The sequence below is a fragment of the Coturnix japonica genome, chromosome 10 (assembly GCF_001577835.2).
Source record: "Coturnix japonica isolate 7356 chromosome 10, Coturnix japonica 2.1, whole genome shotgun sequence".
In the NCBI taxonomy this organism is placed as follows: domain Eukaryota; kingdom Metazoa; phylum Chordata; class Aves; order Galliformes; family Phasianidae; genus Coturnix; species Coturnix japonica.
Window position 1 is genome coordinate 4,554,744 of NC_029525.1, and position 20,451 is coordinate 4,575,194.

General features: G+C 40.0%; 1 protein-coding gene across 3 annotated transcripts in view; it reads left to right on the top strand.

Annotated features, from left to right (window-relative positions):
• OTUD7A (OTU deubiquitinase 7A) overlaps positions 1 to 20,451 on the top strand; it is a 105,726-nt gene that overhangs the window by 35,214 nt on the left and 50,061 nt on the right. For all 3 annotated transcript variants that reach the window (XM_015872691.2, XM_015872692.2, XM_032446782.1), the window contains exons 2-3: positions 10,695 to 10,767; positions 11,493 to 11,592. The gene's annotated coding sequence lies outside the window, so the exon portion shown is untranslated. The remainder of the gene's footprint in view (positions 1 to 10,694; positions 10,768 to 11,492; positions 11,593 to 20,451) is intronic.

Below are 20,451 nucleotides of genomic sequence, written 5' to 3' on the forward strand. Positions count from 1 at the left end.
GTGCCCGCTGCTCCTGCATCGGCGTTAGAGAGACCAAACAAGGCAGAAATTGCCGCTGCTACTCCATCTACATAGTTGTCATCAAATGGGGCATAAGCTGCCGCTTCCACTGCATCAGTGTTGGAGAGATGGAGTGGGGCAGAAGTTGCCTCTGCTACTCCAGCCGTATTGGAGTGATTGATCGGGGCAGGTGTTCCCACTGCTCCTTCATCTCTGTTGGAGAGACCAAGCGGGACAGAAGTGTCTGCTGCTTCTGCATCGGTGTTAGAGAGACCAAACAGGGCAGAAATTGCTGCTGCTACTCCATCTACATAGTTGTCATCAAATGGGGCATAAACTGCCGCTTCCAGTGTATCGGTGTTGGAGAGATGGAGTGGGGCAGAAGTTGCCTCTGCTACTCCAGCTGTATTGGAGTGATTGATCGGGGCAGGTGTTACCACTGCTGCTTCATCTCTGTTGGAGAGATCAAGTGGGGCAGAAGTGTCTGCTGCTCCTGCATTGGTGTTAGAGAGACCAAACAGGGCAGAAACTGCCGCCGCTATTCCATCTATGTAGTTGTCATCAAATGGGGCATAAACTGCCGCTTCCAGTACATTGGTGTTGGAGAGACCGAGTGGGGCAGAAGTTGCCTCTGCTGCTCCAGCTGTGTAGGAGTCATTGAATGGGGCATAAACTGCTGCTGCTTCTCCATCTGTGTTGGAGAGACCAAGCAAGTCAGAAGTGTCCACTGCTATTCCATTGGTCTTAGAGGGACTGATCAGGTCAGAAATTGCTGCTGCTGTTCCATCTATGCAGTTGTCATCAAACAGGGCATAATCTTCCGCTTCTGGTCTACCTGTGTTAGAGAGATGGAGTGGGGCAGGAGTTATGTCTGCTACTCCATCAGTCTTGGAGAGACCAAGTGGGGCAGAAGTTGCCTCTGCTACTCCAGCTGGATTGGAGTCATTGAACGGGGCAGAAACTGCCGCTGCTTCTCCTCCCGTGCTGGAGACACCAAGCAGAGCAGGAGTGTCCACTGCTCCTGCATTGGTGTTAGAGAGACTGATCCGGTCAGAAATTGCTGCTGCTGTTCTATCTATGCAGTTGTCATCCAACGTGGCATTATCTGCCGCTTCTGGTCTATCCGTGTTAGAGAGATGGAGTGGGGCAGGAGTTATGTCTGCTACTCCATCAGTCTTGGAGAGACCAAGTGGGGCAGAAGTTGCCTCTGCTACTCCAGCTGTGTTGGAGTGATTGATCGGGACAGAAGTTGCCGCTGCTACTCTACCCATGTTGGGGAGACTGAGCGGGGATGAAGTTGCTGCTGATACTCCATCTGTGCTGTCCTCTGCCTGTTCAAAGTTAACAAATACAAATGGTCAACACTCAGCTCAAAGGACGATGCAATGGCAAGCATTTTATAAATCCAGAAGACCATCACCTGTTCAACTTCAGGTTCCAAAAGGCCCTGATTTTCCTCACCAGGGTAGTCCATGGGGTGCACACAAGCACTGCACCTGGAAAATGGAAGGCACATTCAGTTGCACACGCTGCCTATTGCGCTCCTAACAGCCCTTTCTTGGCCACCTGTTTCAGACTGACAGCAAACTGGGAGAGAGCAGCACACACTTGCTATTAGATACTTAAATGTTCTCCTGCACACTATGGTGTTTACTAGCAAGTTCTTCCCTGAAACAAGACTGCTATGAAAGATGCAGCATACTTTATTCCCAGAGCTGCTGACAGCCCACAGTAGCCCCAGGCAGCTTTTCTTCCTGCCTCCAGCTGATACTGGCCAGTGGAGGCATGGGATGATGGGGGTGACCAGAGGGGAAGAAATGATGTCTAGAACAGGTGTGCAGTCATTCTGGGAGGTATATATGCGCGGGATGGGCTATGTGCAGGGAGGCCAAATTCGCCTGTGGGCTGAGCTGCCATCGTCAGGACATGTGCTGATTTTGCCAGGCTTTTAAGCACACCTGAGTGCCCTTGAGAACAGAAACCAGCAGGCACATACCTTCTCAATGTCTTTCTCAGTCTCCGGAAAAGCTTCTGGATCTTCATGATCCGTCAAAACTGCGCACTACTACCAGCACCAACACCACCAGTGCCAACACTGCCAGTACCAATACCTGCACCAGCACCAGTACCAGCACCTGCACCAGAATGCACTGTGCTTGTGGGGGCTGTGCTTGTGGGGCCCCAGGTCTGCTGCGGGATTTATGACATCACAAAAGGCTTAGTGACTCTTGGTGATGTGAAGTGCCAGTTGCCAAGGCTAGCTGTGCCAGTCTTCCATTTGTAAGGCCCTTGGGGCAGAGGGAGGGGTTCACATGTTCCAAAAATATATGTATTTACCAGGGCAGTGCGGCCAAAGGAAGCAACCCCTTGCATACCTGCAGGAACACAGGATGCCCAAGCCAGTGCTCCAAATCTTTGTAGATTTCACTCAGAGCCCCTCCATTCCCTCTGGTGTATCTTCATGTCTTCTCTGTTATCCTCCCTGCAAGCACCAAGTCTCCCTTGGGTGATACACACAGAATCATAGAATCACAAGGTTGGAAAGGACCAAGTGAAGAGCTAAAAGTGAAGGCTGTCTTGGCTTGTTTGGTGCAAAGAACATGTTGAATAAAGTCTGCTATCCAATGTAGCTCTCGTAACGTAGATTCAACTTGCTGTGAACTAGTGCTCTTCTCATTTTTTGGTAGGCTGCAACACCTTCCAGCACAACTCATGATCTACAGACATAAAAGTTCAGCTGCAATTAACTCTTGTGATCTCAGGGTTTAAACTCACAAACAAAAAGGCTCATTACAATCACATAAAGAGAGGTTAGAATTGAGGATTAAAGTTCAGGCTCCTCTAGGTATGTTATCAAGAGAGTAATTGATTGTCAACACTGAAATTAAACATCGGGTCAGTGGTATTTTTGGCATAACTTTAAGTAAATCTCTGCTTCTCCTAAGACTATAGCAGAAGGTATCTTATTTTCATCCTACAGCGCAGGGATCTTTTTAGTGTTTTCACTGTGTTCCACAAATGCCTTCGTATGTGATAAAAATAATTCTAAAATGACAAAGGGTTGATAGTGAGATACCTATGCCAGTATCAGTGTACTCTTGTTTGGTGATATGAATTGAGCATTCCTTTGCATTGTGTGCTTTAGATTTTTTGTAGGCAAGAAAAATGGAAGTTATTTTGCTGAGACTGGCTAATTTTAAATCTGAGCTCTTGCTTGTGATCCAGTGTAATTTATGTAAAATATCTGACTGTAACTGAAGATGTAAGGGGATAAATTTCACATTATCTGTGAGGGTTTTAGAAGGGTTTTAGGCTACTCAAAAATGTTTGACTAACTTGATTGGATAGTAAAAATCAGATGAGTATACAATCCGATGTGCTGTAACACAGCATGGTTCTTGGACCATAGGAGCTGTCTGCTGGCTGTTTTTCTTTGAAATCACCTGAAACATACATATTTTCTGAAACTGGGGATGCCCAAATTGGTCAGTGTATTCTTGAGGCAGCATTTGGTGAATACTTCACCATTTCTAATAATGGAAAGTAATGGGGAGGGATTTGGCAGGGCTGAGGGCAGCTCGAGCACCACCCACTGTCTGCACCAGTAGCAGCCAGGCACTGTGCTGAGCATCCGACACTCTCTGTCAGCCCTTCTGCTGTCCCCACCACGGTGTTCTGTCTAGGTTGGCTGGGTGTATTTTTAGATGGAGAAGTTGTTGGCATTGATGCCACAAATCAGTCACAAATCAGAACAGAGAGTCATCCTGCTCATTGTAATAACATAATGCAATACATCAGATGCCGTCGTGGCCAGCTTGAAAAAAAGACAATGAAACACCCCAGTAGGAGGAGTGGTGTCATTCACACAAGTTGCAGGTCACTTGGGATAGATTAGAGTACTTTCTTTATGCTATTCTAGGCATTTGAATTGCTTTCTTAATTATGTTAATTCATTTTGGACTATGAAGTTTGTAACTGTTCTGTCTGGAAAGAAAATGATGTCTGTTTTTGGCAAATATCAGGTAACAGTGGCAGTGGAGGAGCTTCTTCAGTCATAAGCTATTTATCTTAACCACTTGTGATGGACTAAGCTACACCTGAATTTAGAGCTAAAGACTCAGAGGAAGGAAGTGCTTTTCATGTCTTAAGCTCTTCCTGAAAGCAGAAAACTGGTTGCATTTCACTTTTGCATAAAGTGCTGTAGCTTTTGATATGCAAATAGGTGCACTGTACTGTGTAACTTCAGTTTTCTAGAGACCAAAAGGAATGGCAGAGGAAAATGTATGTGGTGCAGGAATTCAAATGGTATCGAAGCAGGGTTCCTATTCTATTTCACAAATCAATCCAAAATGCCAACAAAGCAAAAAGAGATCAAATCGGGTTGGACCGTGAGGACAGGGATTGCCTTGTGTGATAAGGGGCATTTGAGAATTTCTGCATGTAATGAATATAAAAGGCAGCTGAGCTGACTGAATGTTAAAGCAGCTGTAGTGAGCAGTAATAGAACAGAGTGGGTTGTAGCTGAGCGACAGCTCATCGTATAATCATCATGTTTTCCTCTTAGACCATCTCTGAAAAACAAGAAAGACTTTTTCTTTTTTATCTTCATCTAACAAGCAGATTTTGAGTAATTATTTTTGTTGAAAACGTGCATTAACATCTTATCTATATATGTTTTTGTGTGTGTATATATAGAGAGAGAGAGAGTCGAGTGATGAGACTTGCTGTCTGTGGTTCAAAATCTATTCTCCCTCCCTCACCTCATTAAGCTACAGTGTTTCCCCTACTCATTTCTCCTTTTCCTTAATCGTTTCTCTTGTATAGAAGTGAGATTTGCTCTGCTGGCATTTCACGATGCACAGATATTTGGTTAGCGAAGCAGACTTGTGCACGTCTCAGCGCCTTTGACACTCTCCATTCTTTTTCCCACCCACCCTCACCTTGAGAAGCTGCGGGTGTGCAGCACAGATGGTGGCAAACCAGGGAGCTGTGCTGATTGCGGGCGGTTGGAATCACCCTGGCTCAGCCGTACCAGGTCGGTGAGGCAGACTGTGGGCTCCTTTCTTTGGTTTCAGTCCTCAGAAGCTGACTGGGGAGAAACAAGGCTTCTGCAGTCAGCTGAAGCATCAGCAGGTTCCCAGTTTTTCCAGGAAACTCACTGAAACCTCTGAATCTTTTACCTTGTGTTACTGGGAGAGTGGCAACTGGAAATCTGCTTTATTTGGTGAAGCAAGAGTTAAACAAAAGTAGGCCTTGTGAAGTGAAACTAAAATCAATAGGAAACCACATTTTCTCTGTAGGCAGCAATGCCTGTAGCGTGCTCCAGCTTTGTGCTGCATTTCTCATCCGGCAGTAACCAGAAAGGTCCTCTCCCACAAGTAGGTACTTAACAATATGGTGTAGCGATGCTCTGGAGTTTGTCAGCTTCTGTATCTATAGATACAATTTATTGTAAAGCAATTAAGCAAGTAAGATCCTTTTAACAGTGAAGTCTCATTTATTATTTATTAAGGTGGAGCTCTCCCAGTACAGCTGAAATGGTCAGAAGAAGCCTCAAAGGGGAATATGATGGCTGCGTGTTTCCTGTGAAGTCAATAAGCTGGGTGTTCGGTGCAGAGTGCAAAAGAGTAATTTGAATTGTTTGTGTTTAGAGTTGCTTTAGAACAAGGTAGTTCAGTTTGTCATTAAAAATGCTCTCTTGTTTTCTGCTGAAGTTTGCACGGCTCTTGAGCAGCAGATTTTCCTCATGTCCACCATTACAGTGTCTGTATGCTTGGAAATGAGTTGGCTGTGGGCTTTCAGAGAAAGTTGACAGCAGAGCTTTGTTCAGCTATTGTTGTGATCTTTTTGCAAATGCATGTGACTTAAAAGTATCTTTCTCAGAGAAATTTCCAGCGGATAATTTAAGGAAAAAGAACTAAAAATAAAGAAGATGTAGTTCAAATTAAAAATTATTCCTCTTCTGCCATCAGGAAATGAATGAAGGCTGTCTGGATGCTTTGCTGTGCAACCTGTTGTAGCAGGAGTTGAGCTGGATGGTCTCTAAAGGTCCCCTCCAACCCCTACAATGCTGCAACTCTGACTGTTTTAAACTAATGAGAAATATCATTTGATATGCCCAAAATGGGGAGTGGTAGAAAAGAGTTCTGATAAGAACATGGATTGATCAAAATTAGTAATGCTTTGGCAATCGATCAAAGTCTCACAAGGAAGCTTTGTCATTATGTTTATATTTATCTGTATATGTCTGAACACTGTATATGTATACATACGTACATATACAAAAATAGCCTTATGTATGCATATATGTGTAGAAATATTTTAAATTGAAACATGTTCTGATATGGATTATGTTTTCAAGCTACCACAAAATTAGAAGCCACAGGTAAAAGTCAGTTAATGTAAACGTCATTTAAAGGTGAGAGGTAACAATTGACCTCCTGAGATTTCTGTTTGCTCATTAACAGACTTCATGATATTCAAAGGATATTTACAGATGAAGTCCATGGAAAGTTTTCTGTGACTCGGTGACATTGAGATTTCTTCCTGTGAGTTCTAAGAGGCCTCAGAAGCACATCATCATGCCAGTGACTGGGTGCTTGTTTGCTTTCATGTGAACAGTGTCACAAGGGTCAGTAAAACTGCTCATGCTGATAGATTTGTCTCAGTTTAAACTCTTTCTTTTTTATTTATTTATTTATTTATTTATTTATTTTACTTCTGGACCCGGTAGATGAGAGCTTGATTTTAAAAGTAACCAGTGGCAAATTGTGCTCATTCTTTTCGTATTCCTTATTTTGCTTCACAACTAATGTTTGCTTGATTTGTCTAATGCAGTTTTTGTTTCATATAATAGACTAATAACAATCATTTTTCAAAGGAAAAAGTAAATTGGAAGTCCTATAAGTGACTTACAGAGATAAAAATAATAAAATTAGAATTACATCTTGGTGTTTTTGTGTATGTGGATACATGGCATGGTCTTTATTCCCTGATACTTACTGCAACAGAATAAGCTTCTATTCAGCTAATAACTCAGTAGGACAACTTTGCGTGTCAACCAAATAAAACCATAAGCATGTTCTTCATGAACAGAAGTATTCTAGTTAAAGTATATGATGTGTTATGTAGTCAAGGGAAACTTTTGGGGTTCAAGTCAGATCTGTATATACTATTTTGATCTAACAAGAAAATTCTTAGAACCAATTTGAGAATTTTGTCTTTCAATGGCTAAGGAGATAAGAGCTCCTTATTTGAGTGTTTGTATCTATCTGTCTTATTTATGTATATTTACAATGGAGTATGGATGCTGGGGAGGAGAAACAAGTTCTGTGATCATGTGTTTTTCAGTCCTCTTCACAGCTGACAGCAGTCCTGAGAATGCATAAGAGTCCAGTTAATTTAGTGATGCATAGCTAGGCAGTCAAATGATTTTTTTTCTTTGTTACTCTTGGTAGAATGTTCCTTGGCTGTGGAGGAAAAGAGAGATGTTCCAATTCACTTCTATTGCCCCTTTTGTTGGAGGACAGGTAGGACTGGTGCTATTTCCACATTATTTGTGGCAGTGCTAAGAAATGTGCAGGCACGTAAACAAAGCTGTGTACAATGTGCAGATAAGGCCTTTGGTCCTAAGCCCCAGCCAAGTTTGCTTCTGTGATGTAGAAAGTGAAGACTGGTTCTCCAGCTGACACTACACCAGAACGTAGCTGTCTGCTGCCTGGGAGCTACCAGGACACCCACTTTGTGGGGACAGGCTGGGTTCTGCATTCAGCACGATTACATGGGGCCAACCAATAGAGAGCTGGATTTGAGTACACTCAGGCTGTGGATCTGCAGAAGAGGTGACATGAGCTAATGCCAAAGGTTGCTGACACTGAATTAAAGACATTCTACACCCCACTTGCATCCTGCTGCCTGCTTTGTACTGGCTGTGGTGTTTTTGCAGACTTTTGTGTGTTGATTCAGTCCAGCACAAAGTTCATCTGTACAGGAAAAATAATGTAATGGGAGCTTTTTGTTGGCTCGGTGAGTCAGTGGCCCTCACACCACTTAGATGAGCATCATGGTGTGTGGGAAGGAGAGAATGGCACCAGGAAGCCCAAAGCAGAGCAGCAGAAAAGGAAGAGGGCACCTGGCCTTTTAAGGCTACTGAATTTTAACGTAATACTTGAGTCAGTACAAACTAGTTCTTCTGGGATTTTTTCTTCTCTGCTTTCAGCTGCATTTCAGGTTTTTCACAAACTATCAAATATCTGCATAGGTGTGGTGGTATTTAACTAAAAAAAGCTGTAATCGTGTCGTTTAAAGGAACGCTAACCTTCACTAGTCTCTCCCTGCTGCATGTACCCCTTCTGTCTCCATAGATTGTTCCAGCTGCTGGATTGTGAAGTTGTTAATGTAAGAACTAGTTAAACAAAGGTAGATAAGAAGCCCTTATGTTTTTGCTATGTGTTTCACTAAGTCAGGTTTAAATCATTTATTAGTGACTAGCAATACTTGCTATGACTTTTCTGTGAGCTTACAATGGTTAAATGCAAATAACATATTCAGGATGCTGAACTATGGAGATTTTCTTGCATACTTGGGGTAGAAGTTGAGAATTTTTCCTTTTTTTCCTCCTTTCTTTGAAAGCTGAGTCTCCACAACTGCTCTGAACAACCTTTGCCAGTGCTCAGTCACCCATACATCAGAAAAGTGTTTCCTCATGTTAAAATATTACTTCCTGTGTTTCAGTTTGTGCTCCTTGCCTCTTGTCTTGGCACTGGGCACCACTGAAAGAGCCTGACTCCATCTTTTCAACACCCTCTCCAGGTATTTATGGATGTTGATAAGTCTTTCTCTGAGCCTTCTTTTCTCTAAGCTGAATTTTCCCAGATTTATTCCATAAGATGTGAGTTTTTTCCTTCAGTCCCACCCCTCAGGCGTGCACATGAAAAATGAGCAAGAACTATGATACAGGCACTTGAGGCAGTAGTAAAGCAATGGTCTGTTCTGTAGCTTGACAGAAGCTGTGGCTTTGGTATTGCACTTTGAATTGCACTTTCATTTAGTGATTTGCAGTGTTTGGCAGTGAATTTTAAACTGGTCTGTAATCAGTTACATTGAATTTCAAATCAAAAAAGCATTTTAAAAAATTATATAGTTAGATAGATAGATAGATAGATATCAGGAAATGACATTCCCGACCTTTTAATGAGTTCATTTTTTTGTGTGTGATCTCTTTGCTCCTTGTTTCATGCACTAAAGTAGATAAGTGATGGGATAAACATCTCTACAGACATGTTCTTTGTTCTGGAGCTGTGTGTGCCTCTTGTTTCTCTACCTACCCACAAAGCAGAGATTTGAAAATAAGGGATCAAATCCACTGTTTTATTCAACGTGGATTTTAGCTGTTTTGTTTTCAAATCTGAGTGTAGATAGTTGATCAACTTGAGAGTTTAGTTTTTGTAGTTTTCTAGTGTGGGCCTGAAATTCTCTGCTGTACATGACAAAGTAGTAGGTCTTGCCATATAATTTTCTAATTCTCTTGTAGTTAATAAGAAGAGGATTTTCCATTGTGAGCAGTTTTCTCCAGCTTCTGACCAGTCAAGCGGTTGCTGCATTTTCTGTGTCTTCTGACTGTCATTGTAGCTGTTCAAAGCAAGCAGCAGTATACATAATGGAGATGTTTATCAGGTCTTAAATTGGAGCTCTGTACAAGGAGGCAAACTGCTGCCTTAAAGTGACATATGCAACTGGGAACTTAAATGGAACTATATTGAAAATCTGAGCTTAAACAGTTAAATACATATATATTATTGAGATTGGGATAGTAGAAGCTAATGTGAGAACATAGAGTACTTATTAGGCTGTAACAATGTCAAGATAGTGCTATACTGAGAACTAATGAATCATTAAGGAGAGATGTTCATATCTTGGTTGTGATATAAATAAGACAGATTTAATTTTGGCATCGTTAATTACCGCTAAGAACTTGCTGGAAAGGTTTGATGTTCTTTTCTTAAAGACTTTGTCATGATTGTTCCAGTTTGAATGTAGTATAATTTAATTTTCTTATGTCTATCACTTTGAAACACTCATTTAATAACTGAATATAGAATTGGATACTGAGGTCATATTTATTGCTTGTTACGGCAATTGTGACTTTATTTAAATCTGTAGTTTATAGTCAGAGACATCTATGGCTTTTTATGACTTGTGTATTGAAAATCAAGTTTTTTTGTCTGCTTGCCTGCTGCTGGTGCCATTTCAGGAATTCCATCGGGTTACTGTCAGTATCAATGTATTTCTTCTCCCAGTCCATCTGACCATCTAGTGGATGCATGGTGTCCGTAGAGATAGTTTTAACAGGACGCAAAGGAATCATAGGAATTTTTTTTTTTCCCTTATGCAGTCCCTTGTTCATTCTTTCCTTCAAGTTTTTGCTATCTAGGGAGAGGTTTTTTTCTGGCTATTTTTGAACTGCATTGTAACCAACTCTTTTTAATGGCACTTGAAATGAACAAGCACTTTGAAGGGCAGTGGTACTCTGACTATGTGCTTTGTCCTATATGCTGCTACTAGAAAAAAATATTTCTTCATAATAATGCTGCAGATTGTAGTGGGGTTAATATAAGTGGATGCAAAACAGTTCTTTATAGCACTACTTTTGGAGTCAGTAATACATGTTCTGTGTTTTCTCTCCGTTCTCACAGGCACATAACACTCCAGAGCTTCAAAATCAGAAGTAAAATCATCTGGACAGTTGCCACCTGCCTTCCTAAATAGGTAAACATACTAAAAACAGGAAAAGGAGCCTGCCTACTTTATTCCTTTGAGTAGCTGTAAACATCCCTCCCACCCCTTAAACTAGCATCTGTCATTTAGTTGTTTTGAAATGATGAACTTAAGGGCCTTGCAAAAAAAAAAAAAAAAAAAAAAAAAAAGAATTACACTTGTTTTCCAATTTATAGTAATTAGAATCATAGAATCACCTAGATTCAAGATAATAAAATCCGGCTGTAAACCAGACCTACCAGGTTCCATCACTAAGCAGCTTGAGGCTTGTTTCCTTCTGTCCTATCACTTGGCATCTGAGAAAAGAGGCTGACACCCCTGTTGCAGCCTCCTTCCTGGTTATTATAGAGAGAGATGAGTCCTCCCCTCAGCCTCCTCCTCTTCAGAGTAAACAGCCCCAGTTTTCTTGGCTGCTTCTCATACGTTTCATTTTCTAGTCCCCTCGCCAGCTTTATTGCTCTTCTCTGAACAAGTTCCAGGAACTCTGGGTCTTTCTGGTACAGAAGGGTCCACAAGTGAACATAGTAGTTGAGGTGTGTTCTCACTAGTGCCAAGGGACAATTGCTTCCTTAGTTCTGCTGAACATGTTATTTGAGTTGCAGGCCAGGATGATGTTGGTGAAGTGAACCATGCGTTTGCTAAATACATGTTACATAGCTGATTATCAGCTGCTGTAAATTGCCATTTGCTTGCTGACTTGTTTCTGCTTTCTCCAGGAGGAAAGTGGGATTACCGGTGCCTGCCTCATTTGCTTCACCAAAATGAGATAGGGCATGCAGGAGAGAAGGGATATTTTTGCAAGTGGAAGCTACAATGGTGAGTTGGATTTTGTCCTTGCAGAATTTCTCGGTAATGCCAAATACGTTGTTTAAACCAAACTTCATGCAAATGCTTCTGCTTCTTTCTAAGTGTTTCAAGTAACCTTTCCTTGTCAACAGTAGTGGCTTGAAAAGCTTTTTTTTGACTGCATCTTCCTCACCTGACATTTTTGGTCCGCAGTACTACTGGAGACAACAGTCAGTGAACTGAATTGGCAAAATAAATAAATGGGGTTAAAAATATTTATTTTCTTCCATGGACACAGAGAAGAATGTGAAACTATGGCATGTATTTTGTGATTTCACACCAGAGTGTTTGTTTTGAACATTATGCTGAAAATTTAGCACATTGTTAACATGCTTTTTAAGGTGATAAATTCCCTCTAAAATTGTAATAATTGTGCAGGGACTGAAAATTAGTAGGTACTTTTTATATCTAATTTGGCTTCCTCAGCTCCTCCTTTAAAACAGTAGCAGTTACACACCTTACAGGCACTTTAAACAACATTAATGAGCTTAGTAAAGAGATGGGCATATTCTGCACAAAGGAAGAAAAAAGTCTCCATTCACGTGGTTGGAAAATTACATTAAGTACAGTTGCTGGGACATTTAAATGCAATTAAATATTTTTGAATGAAGGATAGAGATACCAATGTATTCTATTATTTTAAGTGGTCTTAATTAGGAAAATTATTCTAAAACTAAGTCTGAAAAGAAAGGGAAAATACTTAGTTAACTGTACTGTTACTAGAGATGCTTCTATATTGTAGAACAGATTGCTGTGAAAACTTGGATTTTTTTGTCTCTTTGCAAGTCAATCTGTAACTCATCTGAAGTGGAATAAACACAGTTTGTTGCTCAGTTTCTTTGCAGAAAATGTTGCATACATTAGTGTTTAAAAAAAAGAAAAAGTTGGGAGACTGTTTTGGTGATAGAGGAGCCCATGAAGTAGAACACTGTCTTCAGCATATTAGAAGCGCTACAAGTACTGAGTATACTTGACCAATTCAGCTTTCTTTTGTCTGTCCTAAGTATAATAGCTGAACAGAGAGGTTGTGCATTATAGTGTTGGTGTTGTGCTCCCTCTTGTATGTTGGCATATACAGTCTTGTGTTTTTTTCTGCAGCATTTGTCAGTCAATGAGCAATCATTGCAGAGAGCTGCGTTTCTGCATCCAGCAGTTCTGAATTGAGCTCAGTATACAGTGTTGAGTACACTCCTTGCTGGTTGTAACTATCAAAATATGATCTCATGGCATAATTAGCTTTGGTACTTTTGGGGAATAGGATAGGAAGATAACTATAAGCCTGAGTAACATTTCCATGCTGAAGGCCATACTTCCCATGCACACAGGTTTTGAGTAATAACCTTTTTATGTACTCTAGAAATGGACCGCTGACAAATGTTTCCTCGTGTATTGGAATTCGTATTAAACACATCTAAATGGACAGGAGTGTGTGTGATTGAAATCAGTCAAATTCAGAATTCAAGGATCTTCCATGTTTTCAGGTCTGAGTGGTGTTCAGATCCTTTTTTTCATCTCTATCAAATATATCTTCTTGAATGTGAGTCTGTCAAATGTGTCTCCCTTTCAGAAGTGGGACCTGATGTGCCAAACTACGTGAAGACTCCTAAGCTGTTGCTGAGCTCAGCATTTCTCTCAATGGCTTACAAACACTTTTCCTTCAGAACTTCACCCATCTCTGAGAGCTCCGTTTTTTCTATTCAAATGGTTGAGGGTTAAGAATTGTACCACTAAAACCTTCTCAAATTCTTGCTGAGAATTTCATAGGTATCCTGTTCAGTCATGGTGGGGAAAAGCTGTGTCCAAGTATTGGAACCTTTCCTCTGGAGCCTTTACCTCCTCCAGAGTCCTTGTGGCTTTGGGCACTGCACTCACCATCCACAAGTCTTTCTTAGCCGGTTGTCAGGCTAATTTTATTTGTCTTTACCAGATCACCAACACTGAATGGATTGCGTTGCTCTGCTCAATCAAAGTTAAGCCACATTATTGGCTTCTTTAATCTTTTAAAAGTGATCATTTTATTCAGGGCAAACACCCCAGCCGATTCCCAAACTTTAGTTGTGATAGTTCTCAGAGACCTGCAGCGCCTGTGGAAAATGAGTCAGTCACTTCCCTGTCTGCTTTGGTATTCATCCTCTGCAGAGAACAGAAAGTTCTTTGTGTTACACATCTACCCCAGCTGTCTGCCATCTCATGAGGGGCTGGTGGTGGCATCACCCACAGTGTAACAAAGTACCACCTATAAGTTGTAAGGAAACTGCGTTCTCTGGGGCTCAAGGAACATCCCAGAACTTTCTGGTAATGATTACGTGGCTGTCAGGAAACAAATATAATTTCTAATTCAAATTTATGTAGCTTGTAGTCAGAATGAATAGAGAAATGTTACTCCATTTACTGAAGGGTTCTCTTGGGTCCTGATGTTGTGGTAGAATGTTTACAGAAGTATTTTGATATATTACAGAGAAATGCTGTTTAGTTTCTAAGGTAACTGAATACGTTACCTGTCACTGCAGGCAACTTACTCTTGAATTCATCATTTAACAGTTATTATTGATTCTTGGCTACTTTATGACTGTGTACCGTTTGGTTGTAGTCTATTTGAATGTCAAAATTGAATTTATCATAGGAGTCCTCATTAAGATACAATTAATAAAGACTATGAGCTGTGTGAGGATACTCAGTTTTCTTTACGTAATGTGGTTAGAAGCGTATTTTAATTATAGGCAATGTTATTCTGTGATTTAATTGCTGCTTGGATTGGTGGTTTTGGTAAGCAAAATGATACATGATAAATGTTGTTATATGAGGCACGTGTTGTCAGTGAGTGCAAACACACAGCTTTGCTTTTCCAAAAGCTGAAAACAAGCAGTTCTTGCTCTTTACTTCTGGTCTGTACCTTTCATTAGTGTGAGCTTGACTTGCTTGCTTAATCCGTATGAAATTGAAACACTTCTGCTGATTAGTAGAAGTACAAGAAAATATTTTTATGTGCTATTCCATAGGAAAAAAAAAAAAAATAAAAAAAGAAAGAAAGAAAGAAATTGGTCAAATTAGACTAAAATGATCTCTACCTGATTTTTCAGTTTTATTGATGTATATAAGGGCTGAGAACATATGGATGGAGAAGCTGGTACATTTTCTATAACCAGAAGGAAGCAGTTGATTCATGGATGGAGGAGGTAGGGAGTAACTTATTCCCCAAGTAAATCATCATCTCTCATATTTGCCCCGTCCTTGGAGGTGTTCAAAACCAGGTTGGACAGGGCCCTGGGCAACCTGATCTAGTAAAAGTGTATGTTTGGTGGCCCTGCTAGGCAGGGGGGTTGGAACTACATGATCCTTGAGGTCCCTTCCAACCCGGGTCATTCTGTGATATTTCTTTTTGAAATACCTCCTTAGCTTTCAGACAGGAAGAGCTGATATTATTCATTTTGTGGGGACATTAGAAATTTTTGGAAACTTTATTCAGAGCAAATTAAATCCTTGTGAGTAACAGAAGTGAGTTTCAGTGTAAATTAGACCTGTGTGATTCTAAAAAATGAATAAAAATCTCCTTATGGAACAGTTAATTCTTTACAGTGGACCTGAGGGTCTCTGTGCTCTTACGGGCTGAAATGACTTTTGGCAAGTGGTAGGTTTCAAGACTGAAAAGGGTCAAACACACTAATTAAGTTTCAGACATCTTTTTTTATGGTCACGTTTTGCCAACTTGGAACTGAGTCAACATCCTTTGCAAAACGTGTACTGCATATAATTATGTTCCATATATATTGTATTGCTGGAGGCTAGGAGATATGATTGTTCCATTTGTGTTCCCAAGTTATTTACTCTTGCTGTTTCATAAAAATGAATTGCACGTTGGTGTGGTATAATAAACCATCAAGTGTCTTATTTCTGTTATTAAGCAAACCAGGATTTAAAAGGATGTTTTATTGAAGTATCTTGGTTGAAAAGACACTGGAGAACATTTTATTGCGATTGAGTTTTCAGTGATTGTTGTTAACAGGGGCTATAATAGGTACAATTAAATAAATCAAATTTTGCATTAATTCCCAAGGCATCTGCTAGAATTGCTTGATACTCTGGTGAAACAAGGCAATTCATTAAATAAGCTTCTAGTTCTTGTAATGATTAAAATGTCACCTGGGTGAGAGAACCAAGAGGAAGCCAGTTGGTCACTTCTCTGTATCTCTTAGTAGGGGAAGCTGTAGACTTGGTTATCCAGAACAGCTTTACAGGTAGACAGTGACAGAACCATAGAACACTGTTTTCTCTTGAGCGCCATCTGAGTCACCTACCGCACCTCTTGTGAAACAGGAATGATCTGAAGTTACCAATTGTTGGAACAATTTAGGAAGGCAATAAGACAGTAAAAATAACAAAGTAGATGTCTGTTCAGTTACTTTATCTGTTACATTGTCTTTTGTAGCATGGGAAGGGCAAGCAGTGGGGAATGCTCTGAATAAAGTAGAAAAAAATCTTAGTAGAAATAAATAAGAACAAGGCACAAAACATTTCAGAATTGGTACAGATTAATTTCATTTGAAAGCAGGAGCCAAGCCAGAAATATATGCAAAACAGCTTTATTTTAATAGGTTACACTGGGGTTTGGTAAACTGTGTTATGGTGAAAACTGAGTTTGACTGTACCTGTTCATTTCCAGGGCATGCAATTGGTCTAATGAGACAGAGTCTCTGATTTTAATTTTAATTAAAATTAATCTTGATAAATCACCGTAACAGATGGCTTCTTCAAAGGACAAAACATGATAAAATAATTAAAACTGCATGATAAAACAAAGAAACAAAAATGATCTCCTTGTTCTGCATAATAAGGATGCTGAAATCTGTATATCTAGTAATTGTTGGTACAGATGTTTAAATACTATGCTGTCATTTCTGTCATGTCTCTGAATCCATCCAACATGTTATAAAAGTGTTTGCAGTTTAAAGCAATAGGTAGAACAGAACATTTGTGTGATGGGACTTTCAACCATTGTTCTGTAGAAGCCAGATTCTCAAAATAGCTCATGGAAACTCCAGAGAACAACTTGAGCACCTTGTCTACTTCCGTCCTGGGAGAACTTCTCTATTTGCATATTAACTTGTGTGGCTGCAGACTGGAGGATCTGAGTGTTGTGTTTCCATCACTTGATAAGAAAAAAAGACTGATTAAAAGGGTAAACCTTCAACTCTGTCCATAGGATCTACACAACAGGGTTATGCTTAGCTGGAAATGTAGTTTTGAAATAAGACACTGGACGGTGTCATGTTAGCAAGCTCACAGGTGTGCAGCATTGAAGTGGTGTCAAGTGCCATGAAAGGGGGAAAGAATTTTTAGCCTGCTTTTCTGACAGATGAGACTCATGCTCATCCATCCATGTGTCATTGTTTCCCATTCCTCTGAAACCATTATCGAATTTGGAAAACAGAACGTCATACAGAATTTGTAGAAATCTCATGCTAGTGGAGAAGGGAGACAAACTAGAACCTTGCTGCTTTTTAGACTCTTTGAAAGCAGGTGTCTGGCTGGTAATGCATATATGGTTCCGGGTTACCCCTGAGATGTGCTAGTGGGTGCTAAAGTTTAACATAAAAAGGAGAGAATTGAAAAATAGGGGTAGAACACCACCAAAGCCAGGATTCCTTTCTGCTGCCCGTAGAATAGCTTCCTGCAGAGCTGATAGAGTTTTCCAGATAAGTCTCCTGCACATTGAATTGATTTATTGATTCTGTAAATTCAGAGATGTTAACTGTCCTTCAAAGCGTGCTGCTGTGTAAGTGTTATTGGCTGGCGGCAGATAGATGGGTCCAGACAAAACTGAAGAGGTCAGTACCTGCAGTGTTAAGAACTGGCTGTTATTTCTGAAAAACATTAGAGCTGTTGGTAAACTTTGAAAGTCACAAGACTGTGTGCTACTTACTGCTTATCACATTTGTGCCTGTAAGTGCAGCTTCTGATATGCTTGTATAAATGATCTTCAGCTTTACCTTTCACAATCAAGATGTTGTTTTTTTTTTCTTTAAGTGCTGGTGTTCTTTTGCAAGAATACTGGAGGTTATTTCCTCACAGAAAGAGTGCAGCAAAATCCAAATGGTGCTTTAAATGGGATGTTTCTCTTCACTGTTTGTTTTCAGAGTAAATAATTTATGTTATGCTGTTTGATATTGTAGTCAGCTTAGTCATGATCAGGAGAAAGATGCTGAGCCTGCAAGTGAGAGCAAAAGTGCCATAAAAACTAAAAATACAATTTTTATTTTTATTGTTTTATTTTCTCCTTTACACATGGTGAGGAAGGGTTTAAAATAAACCATTGCTATATTTTGTTCAGAAAATTGTGTCTGCTGTGCGGTTTTGCGTAGCATTTATGTTGCATATAACCACATACATCCCTGTTACTTAAGGCACAAATATGGATGGCATGATCTCAGTTCAAATCTGTGTTTAAGCGCTTGACTAGGTGTTGGTGGTAATGGTTTTGTTTTACTGACATGGCCATTTTTCCTTTTGTGTTAGTGCTTGGGAAAAAATATATATTCTCAAGAAGATAAAATTCAGCTTGTACCTCTCCTGTCTTTAAGTCTTGTGGGAATAGATGCTTTGCTTTTCTGTGTCTGTTGACTGCAGCTCCAAGCAATTAGCTTGTTCTGTCTGTCATGAGAAGGAGAATGCTTCCAGTTAATTGACTGGTTCAGTGGAATGAGAGTCACAAGTGTTTTTGTTTTTTTTTTCCCACTAAAATATTTGTAAATAAGAGAAAATTTGACTTAGATGAGGAGGTAGTGCACACGTGCACTGGCAACTGACTGACTGATTTACTGGAAAGTTTGTTGACGCTAACCATAAAAACATGTTTTGAAAGAGGTTTTTGTGAACCCGAGTAGTGGAATGAGTTATTGTGTTTCTCTGCTTCTCGTGCTATGATTGGTCACCCATTCAGCCACCATTTTGAGGAGTCCAATCGGTGTCGGTTTATTTTGAAAGATGATGGAAGATTATAGTTTCCAGCAAAATTGTTTTTTTCTTCTATGAGATCCACAGTCTTGCCTGTTGTTTCACCAAACACTGCTGATACATTGCTGTGGGACCAGCTGCCCTCGTGAAATAGTTTTCTCTTTTTCTGGTCCCTTTTCAGCTCTTTATACTTCATACAATGCATAAATATAGTTTTAGATTATTTTTGAAATCGTCTCCATTCCATCTTTGCATCTTTTTGTTTTGAATCAAGAGTCAGAGGATTCCTTCTTTCTTCCTTGCTCTTCTGTCTAATAAGGAGTCAGGAAGGAGAATTTTCTGCCTTGATAATTGGGAGAATTCCTGTTGAATCGACAGTCTATGGTATCCACATTGACAATACATTCTTTCTAAAAATAATCGGCTACAACTACCAAACAGCTTTGCATGCATTTAGATTCAGACCAGCAGCTAAGCAGTTGTTTATCGATGTCTTTAAATGTAAGACAGGGATTATCACTTTAGATACCTTCAGTGGATATTTATTGAAATCTTTTTTAAGGGCAAATATACGGATGTTATTGGAATCTGTGTTGAAGATACATTTTAAAAAGTAGATATAAATAATTATTTCTGCAGTGAACTGAACTGATGGAAGTTATGTGCTAAAGCTTGCAGTAAACTGTGTAAAGTGTGTCATGATTCCTCAGAGTCCTGTTGTCATTAGGATTGATGACTAAAATTCAAAGAGGATACAAATCTTCTCTTCTTCTTTTCTGACTTGTGGTCTACAATGAGCAGTTCGTTTTAGGAGAGACTGTTTAAAGGTCTGGGCACTGCTTACCTATGTGAGCTTGGTATACATGTTGATAAACAGGAGCTGTTGTGATTTTCTTCAGCTGCTTCCTGTAGAAACTGCTGTTCAGTGTGTTTTGTCTCAACACCTCCAGTCTTACTTTGCAATTAATGCTAACTTCCTTATTTTTCTCTGGCTTTCTCAATTTCCTGTTTCATATGCTGATATTTAACTCCAGCTGCGTGTCCTGCTTTTCATATCATGTAGTAATGGATGATGACAACAGTGTCTATTAGAACTAGCAGTGTATTTCTCAGAGTCACTGAGTATCCACTTATCCTGTTGAAGCTGGTTAGAAATGTTCGTTCAGCAGCACTCAAAATCAGGCTGCAGTGTTTTACCATCAGATTTTGGATATCTGTTAATTACTAATGCTTTTAGTCCTCCTGAACTGCAATTTTTGTGTTATTTCTTTACCTTTGACCTTCAATACATACATCTTATGATGTAGTGTTCTGTCCTACTCACACGGGTGGAAAGGTGCTTTCCATCTCTACGTGCAGATCTGATGCACGGTTTTCAATTTTACTAATGGGTTCTTCATAGATTGTCAGTTCCTTATGTAGATCAAGTGAAACACACGGAAAGTATTTGCTGCATTAAATTATGCACTTTCAGAATGTTGTGAAATGAATCACTCAAGCTTCCAAGTTTCATCTCTCTATATGTTCTCCTTTGTATTTCTGGTTGCTCTGAAAAATGTTGTAGATGACATTTTAAAGCATTGTTTTTTTAATAGGAAATGGTACTAGGCCTTCTGTTCTGCTTAAGTAACTTTACTAAAATAAATGCAATAACTAAAGAACTTCCTCTCAGCAGAAACAGTGATAGGAGTTGTGGGGATGGGGAGGTTCGCCTGTTCAGTTTTGTTGCATGATGTGCCTGTGTGAGCTCCTTCCTGCTGTGGCCTGCCTAGCTGCTGTATATGCTAAGCTCAGTTCCATCACGTTACATGGGTGCCTGGCCAGACTCCAGTATAGTAACTGGCTCCAGTATAGTAACGTCATCCTCTCTCTATGTTA